The 15142-nt window shown below is 45.9% G+C and overlaps 1 protein-coding gene across 4 annotated transcripts in view; it reads right to left on the bottom strand.

The window, feature by feature from the left end:
- Positions 1-15142, bottom strand: part of ZNF451 (zinc finger protein 451) — a 776596-nt gene that overhangs the window by 527233 nt on the left and 234221 nt on the right. The gene's annotated exons all lie outside the window — the stretch shown is intronic.

The raw sequence follows: 15142 nt of genomic DNA, 5'->3' as shown, positions 1-15142 counted from the left end.
GCCCTCAGTTACTGAAAAATGCAAGCACCACTCTTCTTAGAATTTCTCGTTGCTCAAATGAGTGTACTTTCTTATATTTATATGTTCCTCTAATCTTCATTGCTTGATTTTGCATGTGAGAATGCGTCACTCATAGTCGTTGAAATGTCACTCATAATTACACTGAAATTATGAAAATGTCACACATAGCAATGTGAAACCTTGGCAGCTATGAGCAGAGAAGGAGCCGATGCTCCCCTCCCGGGTATTGAAAACAGCTTTTGGCAGCAGAGAGCTCCCAAGCTACATGCCACGTCCTTAATTGTTACGTATATATATATAAAATATATGTATCAAAAGGACATGGCGTGTAGCTTGGGATCTATCTGTCTTTCTATCTACACACAAACACACCACCACCAATATATGGAACCTTACGTACTTTCTGTGTGAAAACCATAGATATTTGAAGGCAGATTTCTAGCTGGCTTTAGATGGAAATACAGAAGCGCTGGTACATGTTTGCTCCTGATAAGTGCTTGTACTCTATCCTAAAGTGTTTTTATGGCAGAACTGAGAAGCACAGGTACTCTCCTTTTCAAATTACTCAGTACCAGACCATTAAAGCACTGCAAAATCCACAACAAATCGCTAGTTTAAGTGAGCGCATGTGTGCATTGTCAATTTGTAAATGTGGAAAAATACTAGCTGTAGCGTCGTCTTTTACTTGTGGCAAAAATAAATGCGGATAAATACAAAAAAAATGCCCAAAAAATAAATATGGATAAATACAGACGGAAATGGCAAAAAAATAAATACCATAAAACCGGGAGCCCTACCTATAATTGGCTGGATTTGAGCGGTTACCCTTTTTATGAAGTGGATGTAATATTGAGCCCTGCCAGGTGGATGGAATTGTGGCTGTAAGAAAGGCTTGTTTAAAGAGAGCTGTAAGGAGCTCTGCCCAGAACGATTGATTGGACTTAAAAACTGTAGCGGGTTTTCAATTTGGCCCTGGCGCGTCGTCATTCTTCATGCGGCTAATGATCTTAATTACTTCAGCTTCAGAGAGGCCTGGACCCTGGGTGTAATCATGATTTAGTGCTTGAGGCAAGGAGAGGGCCGACAGCTCTCCTGTCACACTGCTGTAGAGCTGATTGATATGATTCACCCAAACGTTCTCGGGTACCCCGTTCTCCTTGGACTGGCCACTATTACTGACTTGGTTGATATATCAAAGAATCAAAGTGGAGGGAGAAGGAAGGTGTGATCCATTCAGCTTCCTAAATCTTAGTATCCAAAAAATCAAGTGGGGAAAGGATCACTTGTCCTGCATAACCTGGGTATGCAATTCTCATGCTAACGTGTCCCAATAAAAAACCCTCATTCACGTGTAATTGATGGAAAAGGGCAGCATATCTTGGTTCTCCGCCTTCTATTAACGTGATTGCATCATCATAGGGTTAGTGATTATGCATCCTCCACCTGGAGGCGTACCCCTGGTTAAAACAGTAGTGATCAGTGATATTCTTAGGGGTCACACGTGGCTATTAAAAAATACTCGTACAGCCAGAATTGGATATTTAATAGGTCTGGATTCGAGATATTGATTAAAAACTGTTGTGGTGCGTTATTGAGAGTAGTAAGGGGTCTCACACACTCAAAGATGGTCGTTTATTTAAAAAAAAGTCGACCTGTGGTAGCCTATGTAGGTCAAGTGGGCTTTCTTCAGGACCAAAGTGAATTGTGATTAGAGACAGTGGGTGTCTCTAAAAGTGTAGCCCCCGAAAAGAATTTTTCTTTTTGAGGAGAAAAAGTGAGAAAATAGATATACTGATCTTTTTCTTGGGGAGGTCTCACGGTACCTGTGAAAACAAGAAGGTGTGGGGGGGCGGGGGTTGGTTTTTCAGAATGGGACATAGACATACAGGAAGGGTTTCTTTCTGTTTTATGTGAAATTTTTTAATCATCTTTAGTAAAAAGTTACAGCAACTAGAAAATGGCAATACTTCAAGAGACCACACATGCAATGTCATGGCGAAGAGTCACTCTCTCAATCTCAAATGTTCAACCAAATTATCTTTCAATGATATAAAGGCAAAATGTCTCTTCTTGCTCTTGAAGAGGCGTGAGCGCTCGTGTATAGCGTTGTCATTTATCCGTCATGCCCCTGGTTAGTCGGACGCAGTTCGGTACAATTATTCATAGCCCTTTCATGTGTTCCGATCAAAAATAGGGTTATGTGCCATTTTATGGGGCCATGTGGTCTAAGTTACCGCATTGATGTGGTGTACGAAATAATGTGGAGAATGGTATATATACACATAATCGGTACGTTCACATAGCGTTATTTGGATTTAAAGGTATAAATACCTGTGTTCATGTAAATCAACACCTTCTGTTGGTTACGTGTGCCCAAAGCGAAATGGTATTTAAAATGTCAAGAGGTGTGGTGCCGAAGGCCAAACGGAAGCACCTTGAATTGGAAATGGCTCTTGCCCACTGTGAAGCGCAGATATTGTCTGTGAGCTGGGTGGATCGGAATATGGAAATATGCATCTTCCAAATCCAGAGACGCCAAATAGTCTCCTGGATTCAAGAGAGGAAGAATTTCCCGGAGAGTGACCATCCTGAAAGAGAGCTTGACGAGATAGGTATTGAGCTCCCGGAGGTCTAGAATGGGACGCCAAGTCTCTGTCGTCTTCCGCACTAGGAAGAACCTGGAATAAAAACCTCTGCCCCTCTGAGAGAGAGGTACCGGTTCTATCGCTCCTTTGAGGAACAATTGATGGGCTTCGAGATGGAGTAGTCCCAGATGTCCTGTGCGGATGGCGCCCGGAGCTCTTGTTGGAGGAAGATCTTGGAATTCCAACGTATGGCCACTCTCTACAATATTGAGGACCCACTGGTCCGATGTTATAGATTTCCAGCTGTTCAGACAAAGGGATATCCTGCCCCCCACTGATGTGACTGGGAGGGGAGGAACAGTAGGTAGAGCCAGGAGGCCGCTATTGCCGCTTGGTGTTGTCACGTCCTTGACGGTTCTGACGGCCTCGCAGAGGATGGCGAGAGAAAGACGCCGATTGCCCCTGTCGCTGATTAGAGTACTGGGTTTTATAAGACTGTGAAGGCTGAGAGGAATATCTCTGTTGGTTTCCTCTATACGATGTAAATCCTCTCCCACGTGCGCCCTTGAAGGGGACTTTACGGTAGTTGAGTGACCCCAAGGACTTTGCCGTGTCCGTATCCTTTTTTATATGCTGCAGGGCATCATCTACATGCTTACCAAACAGCATTTCTCCATCGAATGGGAGATCCAGGATCCTATTTTGGACCTCCTGACGAAACCAGGTGGCTCTTAACCAGTCCTGGCGACGTAGCACTGCTGAACCTGCTACGGCTCGAAACGCCGTGGAAGCAATGTCCATCGCACAGTCGATAACCTCTGCGGAAGACTTCTCCCTTCCATCAGCACTCTCTTGGCTTCCTCCCTTGTAGAGTCTGGTAATTGTTCCACGAAGGGTTCCAAGTCGCACCACATCTGGCGGTCGTATCTGCCTAGGATGGCAAGAGCATTTGCCGCCCTAACAAGTAAGCTGGCCATGGATGAAAACCTCTTTCCAACGTTATCCAGACGTCTACCGTCCTTGTCCGGAGGCGTGGTCAAAGGTGTGGACGGGTTCTTGGACTTGCTTTGGGCCGCCTGAGAGATCACTGAATCAGGCTTTGGTTGGCCAAGAAGGCAAGCTGGACTGCCTTCTGGAGCTTTATACTTCTTTTCCAGCCTGGGGAGAACCGGAATAACCATGGCCGGATTTTGCATAATTTTTATACCGTCCTCCCATACATGCTCAATGATGGGAATGGATTTGGCAGATCTCCTGTATTGTTCCTTGAAGTCATAAAGGAAACATTCCGATTCCTCCCTCGTAACCGGCAGTCCAAACCTCTTCGCTGCCCTTTCCATCAGGTTATGAAAACCCCCTATATCCACTGGAGGGGAGATAGACGTATCCCGACCAGCGGCGTCCGGATCGTGTAGCCCACTGTCACCTTGATCCAAGTCTGGGTCTTGCAATGGATCAATTAAGGGATCCATCTGTACAACCTCCTCATCCGAAGAGGTATCCTGCTGGACAGCATGAACAGGGTCGGGATCCGGAGTCCGGACCCGGACCATGGGTGTCACTGGCGGTGGCGAGAGGGGCACCACTGGTAACAGAGGGAGGCCAATAGCCGGCTGCACCTGCGACTGCATCTGAGGTGGAGGTTGCGCAGACTGCACTGAAGGTTCCGACGGGAACCGTTTACGATAATCCTGGAGCATCATCTGTAGATCAGATATGAGCGAGGAGGGCATGACCACCATGCCCTGTCCCAAACCAGGAGGGCGTCGCTCCTCAGGAACATATGGATGCAACTGTGGGCCACCTGTATGTTCGTAATACTCCTCCGTGTCCGTCTCCTGCATCTTAACATTTAAGTCAGAGGGACTATAGGCCGCTCCATAATTGTCATCATCCACCTCCTCATCCTCCTCAGATTCATCATCCAGAAGCATTGTTGGCGGATGGGAAGAAACTCGTCGCGGAGACGTCATCTCCGGCGTAATTTTCATCTTCTGAAGTGGAAAAAGCATTTTTGGTCTCGTCGACGGTGCCGTCGCCGCCGGTGCCGCAGTCGTCGACGGTGTTGCCAATGGAATCGTCGACAATTCTCGTCGTCGACGGAACAATAGTCGACGGCTTCGTAGACGAACTCGTCGTCATCAACATTACCGTCGACGTTGAAGTTGTTGTCGTCGTCGACGTAGTTTTCGTCGTCGTCGAGGCCGTCGACAGCACTTTGCTTGTCGTCGTCGACGTGGAAGACGTCAGCGTCGACGAACTCAGAACCTTGAATGTCGACGAAGTCGTCATCATGGAGATCGCTACCGCCGACGAGCCCGTCGACGGAGCCAAGGAAACAGCGGGAACTTTAATAGATGTAACTGTCGTCGACGTACCTGGTGTTTTCGTCGTCGACGGACGCTGTTTTTTCTCCGGCACAGATCCTGAAGTGACAGAAGAGTGTTTGTCACTGGATTTGCTCTTTTTGGACGGGGGAGAAGGGAGAGCAACCTCCTTTTTGTCCTTCAAGGTTGTAACCACTCCAGCAGCCTGTCCCTACCTCTCCTTTTCACTTCCGTGAGGAGATTGAAGGAGACCAGCCCTCTCAGACCTGTCAGAGATCTTATGAGGGGCCTGAAGAGAGGGCTCACATGTAGAAGCACCAGGGGGAGACATACCCCTCTTCCTGGATCTGTGAGAGGAAGCAAAAGATGTGGAATCCTCCTCATCCGATGAGAGCACCTCTTTCCGAGTCTTCATCTCCACCCATGGCAATTGCATTTGACAGCATTGTGAAATATGTGCACCAAGAGATACGGTCTGATAAAAAAACGTCTGCTGGGATACCATCCATACCTGGCGCTTTTCCACCCGACACGCAATCCAGTGCCCAGTTAACATCCTTTTCAGTGAATATCTGATCACTGAAAAGTATAGCTTGGGGGGGGAGATATGGATGCATGTTTTGATCCATAAATTTATCTAGTGGGCCTGTGGAATATCTTGACTCATTTTTCACTAATGATCCTTTGTCTATTGCAAGTCAATCACACTCATTTAGATTGGACAATGCTGTGTATCTATTATCTAAATTTAACCCCCAAACATTAGGTGGGCCCTCCTTTGCACATCTACTGGTCACTGTTGTCCATTTAGTTCTCAGGATGCTCGGGTTTGATACTAAACCTTTCTTTTTATAAAAAAAGTCCAAGGTGAGTGGGATTAACTCCTTTGTTCTGCGTTGGGGTGGAAAAAGGTTATTCAAAATTTCAGGTAAAACTTCGGGGCCTTTAAGACTCAAGACCACGCAGTCCCCTGAAAATTTCTTATTGCTACTCCCTATCCACTTTACCCGTCTTGCGGTTAATAAATCTTCTGCCAATTTGTGTTTGCCCCCGGGACACATATGCATATTGTTATTCAACCATTGGAGTGCCTTATTTAATAGGGATTCTGGATGTTCTTTCTGGCCTATATTTAGCGGGGGAACATTGGCTAATACCAGGATAAGGGGTGAAGCTTCAACAATTAACTCCATAGGGTTATTTTCTATGCTGGAGCCCTGTAATAAACAATTGCCATCAGGCTCAATAGATAGAGTAGTAGGAAGATTGACTTTATTTAGGCCAGGCTCAGATCGAACCTGCTCGTTCTGAGGTAGCTCTATTGCACCTTGAGGCGGGCCTTCTAGTCGAGTTTTTTCAGCCAGCTTTTCTACCAGCATAGTCGGCAATTCCCCCATTTTATTGTTAGTCGCTGTTATATAGTCCTCCATTTTATTTATTTTAGCAGTAAGATGATCGATTTTTGACATTATGGGTTTTACTAGCTGGTTTAGCTTGATATCCAACATGCCCATGAGTTTTTTTAGTATACCCTCTTCATCCCAACCTTGGTTCACATCTCCTCTGCTCATATTCCCATCTGTATTTATCCTGTTTGGTGGAGTAGCTGGCCTTTTCCTGCTAGACCTTAACCCTTCCCTTTTTGTCAGGATCTTAGCAGTCGCTTTAGTCACTCTTGGAGCGGCAACAGGAGCAGCGGGTAAGGGGGGGGGAGGAATGTACTAACTCCAACTCTAGATCTGGATCATGCAGAGAGGGTTCTAGGGCTAAGTCTAAATCTCCAGTTGGTGCTTGCGTTTTAGTGGCTGAGTGTATTATGGCTGACACATTTTGTGGTGACCCCATATCCAGCCCATGGGGGGCTGGGGATGAAATATTCGAGGTGTCCAAAACAATTAGATCCGTATTTAGGATCTCATTTTGGGACAAGGAAAGTGGGGAGCTAAGGCCCAATGATGACCTCCTTGCATGATTAATATTCTCCACAACTTGTACCAGATAATTATCCATGGTATTACCCGGAGCTATAGATTTTTTTGCCTTCGACATTTAGATGCTAGTAATAATAACTATCAGTCTTTAACCCTCTAGTGTCAATATAGTCAATATGGTAAGTCGGAGCCACCTTCAAGTCTTGTTACCTTCCTGCTTGACTTCCCAACAGTCCTGGTTCAAATCAGACAGCGACGCGGGCAGTAGGCAAAAGTGGATCCTGATGACAATGATGGTAGTAAATCTTCAGGTTGCGACACGGAAGAGGGGTGGCCCGTCACGTCACCTTAGGTCCCCTGAGGGCCACAGAGGGCCCGCCCTTTGCCCGGGCTTAGCCCCGGGCGTCCCGCTCGCGTCCCGCGAGGGAGTGGCAGCGTTGTTTAAATGCGCCTCCAGGCTCTTTCAGATGACGCTATACCCCAGAAGGGCTGCTGGGACATGTAGTGCAGCCCCTCGCCGGTCTCCTCTCGGCGGCTCCCGCTTTGGATGTCAAAAAGCGGCAGAGCTGCGGGAGACTAGCGGGCGGGTTCAGAGAAAGCACAGAAGGTCCAAATAGGGCTCCAGGTGTACAAACAAACAGGAGTGCTGGCAGCAGTTTTAGCGCGAACTGGCAAGGCAGGAACAACCCACTTACAATAGTGTCAGCGTTGTTTAAATGCGCCTCCAGGCTCTTTCAGATGACGCTATACCCCAGAAGGGCTGCTGGGACATGTAGTGCAGCCCGTCGCCGGTCTCCTCTCGGCGGCTCCCGCTTTGGATGTCAAAAAGCGGCAGAGCTGCGGGAGACTAGCGGGCGGGTTCAGAGAAAGCACAGAAGGTCCAAATAGGGCTCCAGGTGTACAAACAAACAGGAGTGCTGGCAGCAGTTTTAGCGCGAACTGGCAAGGCAGGAACAACTCTAGTACGGGGGACACTTAATGGCCAACAAATATTGTTAGGCTCTATATATGCCCTGAACACTGACCAATCCTCATTCCTAGCGCAGTTGTCCACGAAGCTGACCCCTATGTTGAGCTTCCCTGGTTGTTGGGTGGGGATTTCAACTCTGTGCTAGATGTGGCCTTGTGGTCAGGATATAAGCAATAAATACAATTGTCATGCTTATCTTCCACAAAAATACGTTTTTTTCCCACAAGAGGCACAGGAGCTGAATAAGGCCTTCTTCTCCTTGTCAGACATGTCGAATTTTAGCAGAAAAACTTGAAGAAATAAGTAGAAAAGTTGAGAAACTGAGCAGAGCTCAGTGGAGACTCCCTAGCACAACGTGCGGTAGAAAAATCTGAGGCTCTGAGCTCTCTCAGGAAGGTTCTATGGGGTGAGGCTGCTCTGATTGGTCCTGGCAAAAGTTTGGTCTCTTTTACAAAAAGAGGGTGATAGGATACAAAATGAGATAGGACTAGGCCTATTTTTCTCTTTTGTTTCTATGGTTTTTATACTACCGAGGCTCCCATTCCGACAACGGGGAATGATACAAAGCATGGGAATCTATGAAAGTTCCAATACTGGGGCAACTTGGGTTTTCTATGTTTTGAGAGGTGCAGTAATGATGGTTTGTTCCACTAAATAGTCTGAGAAATAGGGAGAACAGTAGTGGTGTATCCAAATTGGAAAAGACCGCACATACACAAGCAATAGTGGGATGAACAACAATACTGGACAAGTAAAAAATCTTTGATTTCTAAAGACGGAGTGCTGCATAGACCACTATCCCCCACTACCAAGAGGGACCAATGACAATCAAAAGATTGACCAATGTACAATTAAAGAGAGAAGGTCAAAGAGAGCACAATCCTGGAGCACATATACAAAAGAAGACTAATCGGTCTTGTAGTGTCCACAACACTTGAGCTGTATGTTTTCTATAGTTTCAATCTTTGGACAAGACAAAGGAGCAGAAAAGGGGTTCAAATTTTAATTTTCTTTATTTGTAGATCCATAAAATCAGAGTTGATAATAAACAGCCGACACGTGTTTCGTCAGTACTAACAATCAGTACTATGACTTTTTCAAGGCTATAAGCAAGAAATTAGCTCGGCGCATGTAACCTGGTTTCATAAAATACCACATAAGCAGTAGAAGTCAGGAATCATGAATAGTGATCAAACAGTCCATGTGGTCCTATAGAATGACTCCAATTGTTGTAGTATGGAAATAGACAACTTAAAATATCTTCTCAAGCTCAAAGGACGGTAAAAAATCCTTGTAAAGCGTAGGAGATGTGTCCAAAACAATATTTGTCTAAGCCTCCCTGTGTGGGATTTATGGGTAGTAGTCCACACACTATCAGATAGAAGATCCTGAGTCAGGGTAGCATGGGCCAGTAAAGCACAGTGAACACTACTGTAGGCTGCTGCAGCCTCGCCTCGAAGAAGTGAAGAGGCGCTACTATCACGGGTGGCTCCACATGATAACGAAGCCGGCTTCGTTATCATGTGGAGCCACCCGTGATAGTAGCGCCTCTTCACTGCTCTACTGTGCTTTACTGGCCCATGCTACCCTGACTCAGGATCTCCTATCGGATAGTGTGTGGACTACTACCCATAAATCCCACACAGGGAGGCCAGCGACACCCAGCTGATCCTCTCCCTCACCAACAAACTTCTGGCTGCCAGAAACAACTTCCACAACAGGATGAAGGCTGTCGCCACCTGGATGAGAGAGAGAGTTGCCTCAAACTCAACTCGGACAAGACCGAAGTCCTCATCATGGAACCCACCCCCTCAGCTTGGGAAGACTCCTGGTAGCCTGCCGCGCTAGGAATCCCCACACACCCACTGACCACACATGAAACCTCAGCATCATACTGGAGTCCTCGATCACAATGAACCGCCAGATCAACTGTGTTTCATCATCATGCTTCCACACACTTCGCCTGCTTCGAAAGACCTTCAGAATTATCCCCACCGAATCCAGAAAGACGGTCATCCACTCAATCATCAGCAGCAGACTACTACAGCAATGCAATCTACGCCTGCGTCACTCAAACTACTGAGGAAACTACTGAACATTCAAAATGCCGCAGTCATACTGGTCCTAAACATCCCCCACCGCACCCACATCGCCGAACACCTGCGAGAACTCTACTGGCTCCAAGTCAACAAAATAATTACTTTTAAGCTCCTCACACATCCATACAAGGCCCTCCACGACACAGGACCAGCATATCTGAACCACTGTATCTCATTCTACTTACCCAACAAACACCTCCGCTCTGCACAACTGGCCCTGGCCAACATCCCACGGATCTGCAGGACCAGGACTGGAGGTAGATCCTTCTCCTACCTTTTTGCCAACACTTGAAACACCCTGCCTCTCCACCTCAGACAATTCAGGAAGGATCTCAAGACCTGGCTCTTCGACTGAACCCCAGGGCCCACATGGATCAGCAGCCTTACAACCCCTCTCCCACCTCCGCCCAGGCCTTGAGACCGTCACTGGTGAATAGCCGCGCTACACAAACCCGGATTGATTGAATTCATACCACTAAAGCCTTTTTCTATAATGCAAAGGCGCCAAGGGGGGCAAACAACGGGTGCATAGGCCTGTTCACCAATGAAGTCATTCGCATAATAGAGTGTATATATAGGTGAGCCTGGTAGAAGGCTTCCAGAACTAAAGGCCATTAAAGGGTACTTCTATGGATAACTGACACTCAAAATATTATTCTATTGCTCTTTTCACACCATTACCAGTAAACCCATAAGGGAAAAACTGATAGACCCCCCACACTTAAGTCCACCTAGTAAAGATCAAGAATCACAAGAAGATAGGAAACCTGCTGCCTGTTAATTATAGATAATACGGGTCAATAGAAAATACCTAGGGCTGAAGCGAATGCACACTAACACCACGTCATTGATAGCAATTGTCGATGACACACACATATAAACTAAAAGGTGACGGGGCAAACATCAAAGTTTCATGGTACTAAAAAGAAATAGAGTAACCTGTTAACCAGCAGAAAAGCAATGGAATATAAAAATAAATAGACAAAATAAGAATGTTTTGTTTCCAAAGCATAAAAAACTGTTTGTATTGCGATAGATAATTTTGATGTCTCTACAATACGTTTGGGGCTCTTCCGTGTCACAGACACCAACGAGATGAACGCTGGGTGGTAGGAAATGTGGGCGGATGCGGTCATCCTACAATTTTCCTACAGAAACGTGAGGAAAATGTGGCTTTTTAGCAATAATTTGAGGTTTGCAGGGGATTCTGGGTAAGAACCCGTTGGGGGATCCGTGCAAACCACACCTCCCTGGACTCCCCCAGGTGTCTAGTTTTCAGAAATGTCTGGGTTTCGTAGCTTTAAAAAACGCACGTGCCCCCTTGCAAAAACAGGTCATTTTTTAATGATAATTTTGATGTCTCCAAAACACGTTTTGGGCCCTTTCCTGTCACCGGAACTTGGCCCACCCGCACAAGTGAGGTAGCATTTTTATCGGGAGACCTAGGGGAATGCAGGGTGGTAGGCCTGTGGCTGCCTGCAGATGCCAGGACATTTTCCCACACAAATGCAAGCAAAATTAGTTTTTTAGGCCAAGTATGAGCTCGGCAGGGGATTCTGGGTAAAAAAAAAAAGCGGGAGAGAGACACGCAACTAACCCCACCCTAGACTCACCCGGGTGTCTAGTTTTCAAAAGTGTGCTGGTTTGGCAGGTTTCCTTAGGTGCTGGCTGAGCTTGGGTTCAAAATCCACACCTACCAACATTGCAAAAAACTTTGAGGCCGATTACGAGTTTGGTGGGGATGCGCCGGCTATCCGCCAATACAGCACTGCCAAAGCTACGCAAGGACCGACTGCCCACCTTATTATGAGTAGACCATATGTAAGGTGGACGGTCCTTTGACTTTCCCATGGTGGTGCTTGGAAAACAGGCAACACAATGGTAACGGCAAAAAAAGTTGCAGCGCGGCATGGACGGTGACATCCATGCCGGAACTTTGGGGGAGTACTGACAGGGGAGCACATGTTGTGGCCCCCTGAATTTATCCGCATGGGAGTGGGTGGGGGGCATGGAGATACTGTAGGGCTCCCTTTGTTCCTGCACCACCAGTCTTTTCATGAAATGGCTGGCGATGTAGGAACTCTTAATATACTCCGCGGGACTGTGGAGTAGCTCTGCCACTGCCAGGGAATGACTATTGCTGAGGCAGCCGGTGGTCCTCCACAGCAACGACTTTTAAAGTCTTATTGCGGCAGACGGACCACCGCTAGGATGAGTGCGGCGGTCTTTTACGAAAACCGCACTCGTAATCAGGCCCATAGTTTTTCAGTGGAAAAAATACAATGTCCGTAAGTTGCGTTTGCTGCCTGTTCAAGTAGTGGGCACTTGTTGTGGGGCAGCTTTTTTTATCAGGAGACTTGGGGGAAGTTGGGTGGTAGGAAATGTGTGGCTGCCTGACAATTCCAGGACTTTTCCGCACAGAAATGCAAGGAAATCTGTTTCTTAGGCAAAGTTTGAGCTTTGAAGGGGATTCTTGGTAAAAAAAAAAAAGTCTGGTGAGAGCCACACAGGTCACCCCACCCGGGACTCCCCCAGGTGTCTAATTTTCAAAAATGTGCTAGTTCGTTAGGTTTCCCTAGGTGCCGGCTCAGCTGGGGTCCAAAATCTGCAGATAGAAACCTTAAAAAAACATACATTCTGCTGGGTGAAATAGGAATTCACTTGGGCCATGTTTTGTAGGTATTTTGTGTCAAAGGCGCAAGGTCCAGTCACACAAGTGGGGCAGCATTTTTATTAGGAGACATGTGGGAATACAGAATAGTAGCACATTTGTTATTACCAATTGAATACCTCTATGTTTGTGCCTTTCAAATGTAAGCAGGTTTGCAAGACAGAAGACTCTTTACAAAATGCCCTCTGAAACACATGCCTGTAAGGGTACCCATACATTCAGAGATGTACAAACAACCACTGCTCCTAAATTCAGTATCTGATATACATTTCAGAAATACATCGTTTTCCTTCATACCCTTTTTCCATTCTTTATAATTTACCATATGAATTGCTGAATAGTCGATACACAATTAAAAACCATTGTAAGGTGCAGCTCGGGTGTAGGCTCTGGTTACCTCGGGTTCTTAAAGACAATCTGACAATCAAGAACATGTAGAGTACTGTGAAAGTGCTCTGAGAGGGACATAATGCCAAGGATGTTTCCAAAATGTCTGCTCTGACAGATTATAAAATTTATAAATGATTATAAAATAAAATAATTAGCCTGCTATCCCTATCTGAACACTTACACAAAACATTGTGCAGGGCTTCCATGCCAGACCATCTGCAAAACTGCTGCATCTCTAGGCAGCACATACAAATAGAAGTTGTCAGAAATGTCTCTGCGCCATCATCCATCATAAACAGTTGCAGACTGAGCAATCCCTGATTATTAAGAGCCTGCACCCTAGCCCTGCCCCAAACTACACACAAAAACAAAACCAACATAACTCTAGAGGGAAAAATGTACAATTATTTGTCGACAGTATTACCTGAATTATTATCGGACTCATGTCATCATTTATCAACACATACATCGACTTATAAATTCGTCCACAAACTTCCTTAATGTTGCTATATATCAATCTTATTTGTAAATGCTCCTATTAAATCAAATTACACAACCTTAAATCCAAGACCGCCCGTCCTCAAATATGTAGCAGTGCATAGACGGCCCCTAACATCATTCCTAGTTAAGTCCGTCATGAGGTAGTCCACTTTCTGTTCCTTGCACCGCTGCTTAATATTCGCAAACTAAATAAATCCGGTTGTTGTAAAGCTCAAACTAATCACCCCTAAGGGTCTCAAGGCGCTGGGGGCCATCGGGGAGATTAAGGGCTAGATGTAGGTAATTCCCATTTACAGACTCTTAAATACCGAATGTTACCGATTCGGTATTTAAGAGTCTGTAAATGGGAAGGGGGCAGATGTAGGTAATTTTAAAATCTGAATTACCGAATCTGTAAAATTCGGTATTTACTGATTCTGTAAATACAGAATCGGTATTTCCCATTGATTCCTATGGGCTTTGAAGCCCATAGGAATCAATGGGAAATACCGATTCTGTATTTACAGAATCGGTAAATACCGAATCCTGCAAGGGTGCAGGGGGTGTCACTTTCACACCCTCTAGCACCCCAAGTACAGGCTTGTGTGCCATGTGGCACACATACATGCCCTAAGGGCATGTCTGTGTGTCACATTGCACAGGTGTGCATGCACACCTGAATTCGGTATTTTACCACACAATAGGATTGTGTGGTAAAATACCGACTCTTAAGGGCCTGTGGCATTGTAAAGTGTTCCACCTACATTTGTAATGACAGAATCGGTATATTTACCGATTCGGTAATTTTACCGAATCGGTAATTTTACCGAATCGGTAAATATACCGATTCTGTAATTTTAAGCCCCCTACATCTGAAAACCCTAATACCGTTTCCGACCGGTATTAGGGCTCCTACATCTGGCCCTAAGTGAGCTATTGCCCAGACTCACATGATGCTGGACTGAGCTGCCACAGGTGCTTGAGTAATAATTACTGCATTTCGGCCAGGCAGTTTTTGGCCTCTTCAGGACTATATAAGGGTGTGTGGCCCCAATTACTAAAAATTTCTCTGGATTGTTTATAGTCAGACCTCTCACATGCAAGTCTATAGTATTTTTAGTGGATCATATATCCTCATGAGTGGGAATCTATTAAGCAAAGCTTGTGGCTGGTTAAAGGGTATCAGCGTTGCGGCGGCTGCACGCATGCAAAGTGTATTTCTTCACAAGTGTCTCGGGTGCTACACACCAAACTACACAGCATAATTCATTGAGCACCTGCACTTAATTATTTCCATTTAAAGCAATGTACGCAAGTAGCATAACATCAACACAAGTACAATCATGCTTAACTGCTGTTCTTAAGAAAAACGTTCTCATGCCCTTACATAAGAAATGCATGCTCAAACATAGCACCATTCACACACTAGCTGTATAGTCATCTTCTCTGCCTCTCCAAATCAAATCCCCATTATCTCTTCGGTCACCCATCCCAAATAACAGACCCACCCCCTCCCCCCAAGCCATCTTCCCTTCCCTCCCCAGTCGTCGTCGTCGTCCAATCGGTAATGGCACTAAATAAACTGCTTTCAGAGGCATGCTAACTGGAGGTGCAGTAGGCCATTCTTTAGTGTGCCACTGTCCTTGCACAGTTCCTAAATTTGCAATT

This window comes from Lissotriton helveticus, chromosome 6, assembly GCF_964261635.1.
Source record: "Lissotriton helveticus chromosome 6, aLisHel1.1, whole genome shotgun sequence".
NCBI classification, from domain to species: Eukaryota; Metazoa; Chordata; class Amphibia; order Caudata; family Salamandridae; genus Lissotriton; species Lissotriton helveticus.
The sequence above is the reverse complement of the archived record's forward strand: the minus strand, read 5'-3'. Positions and strand labels throughout refer to the sequence as shown.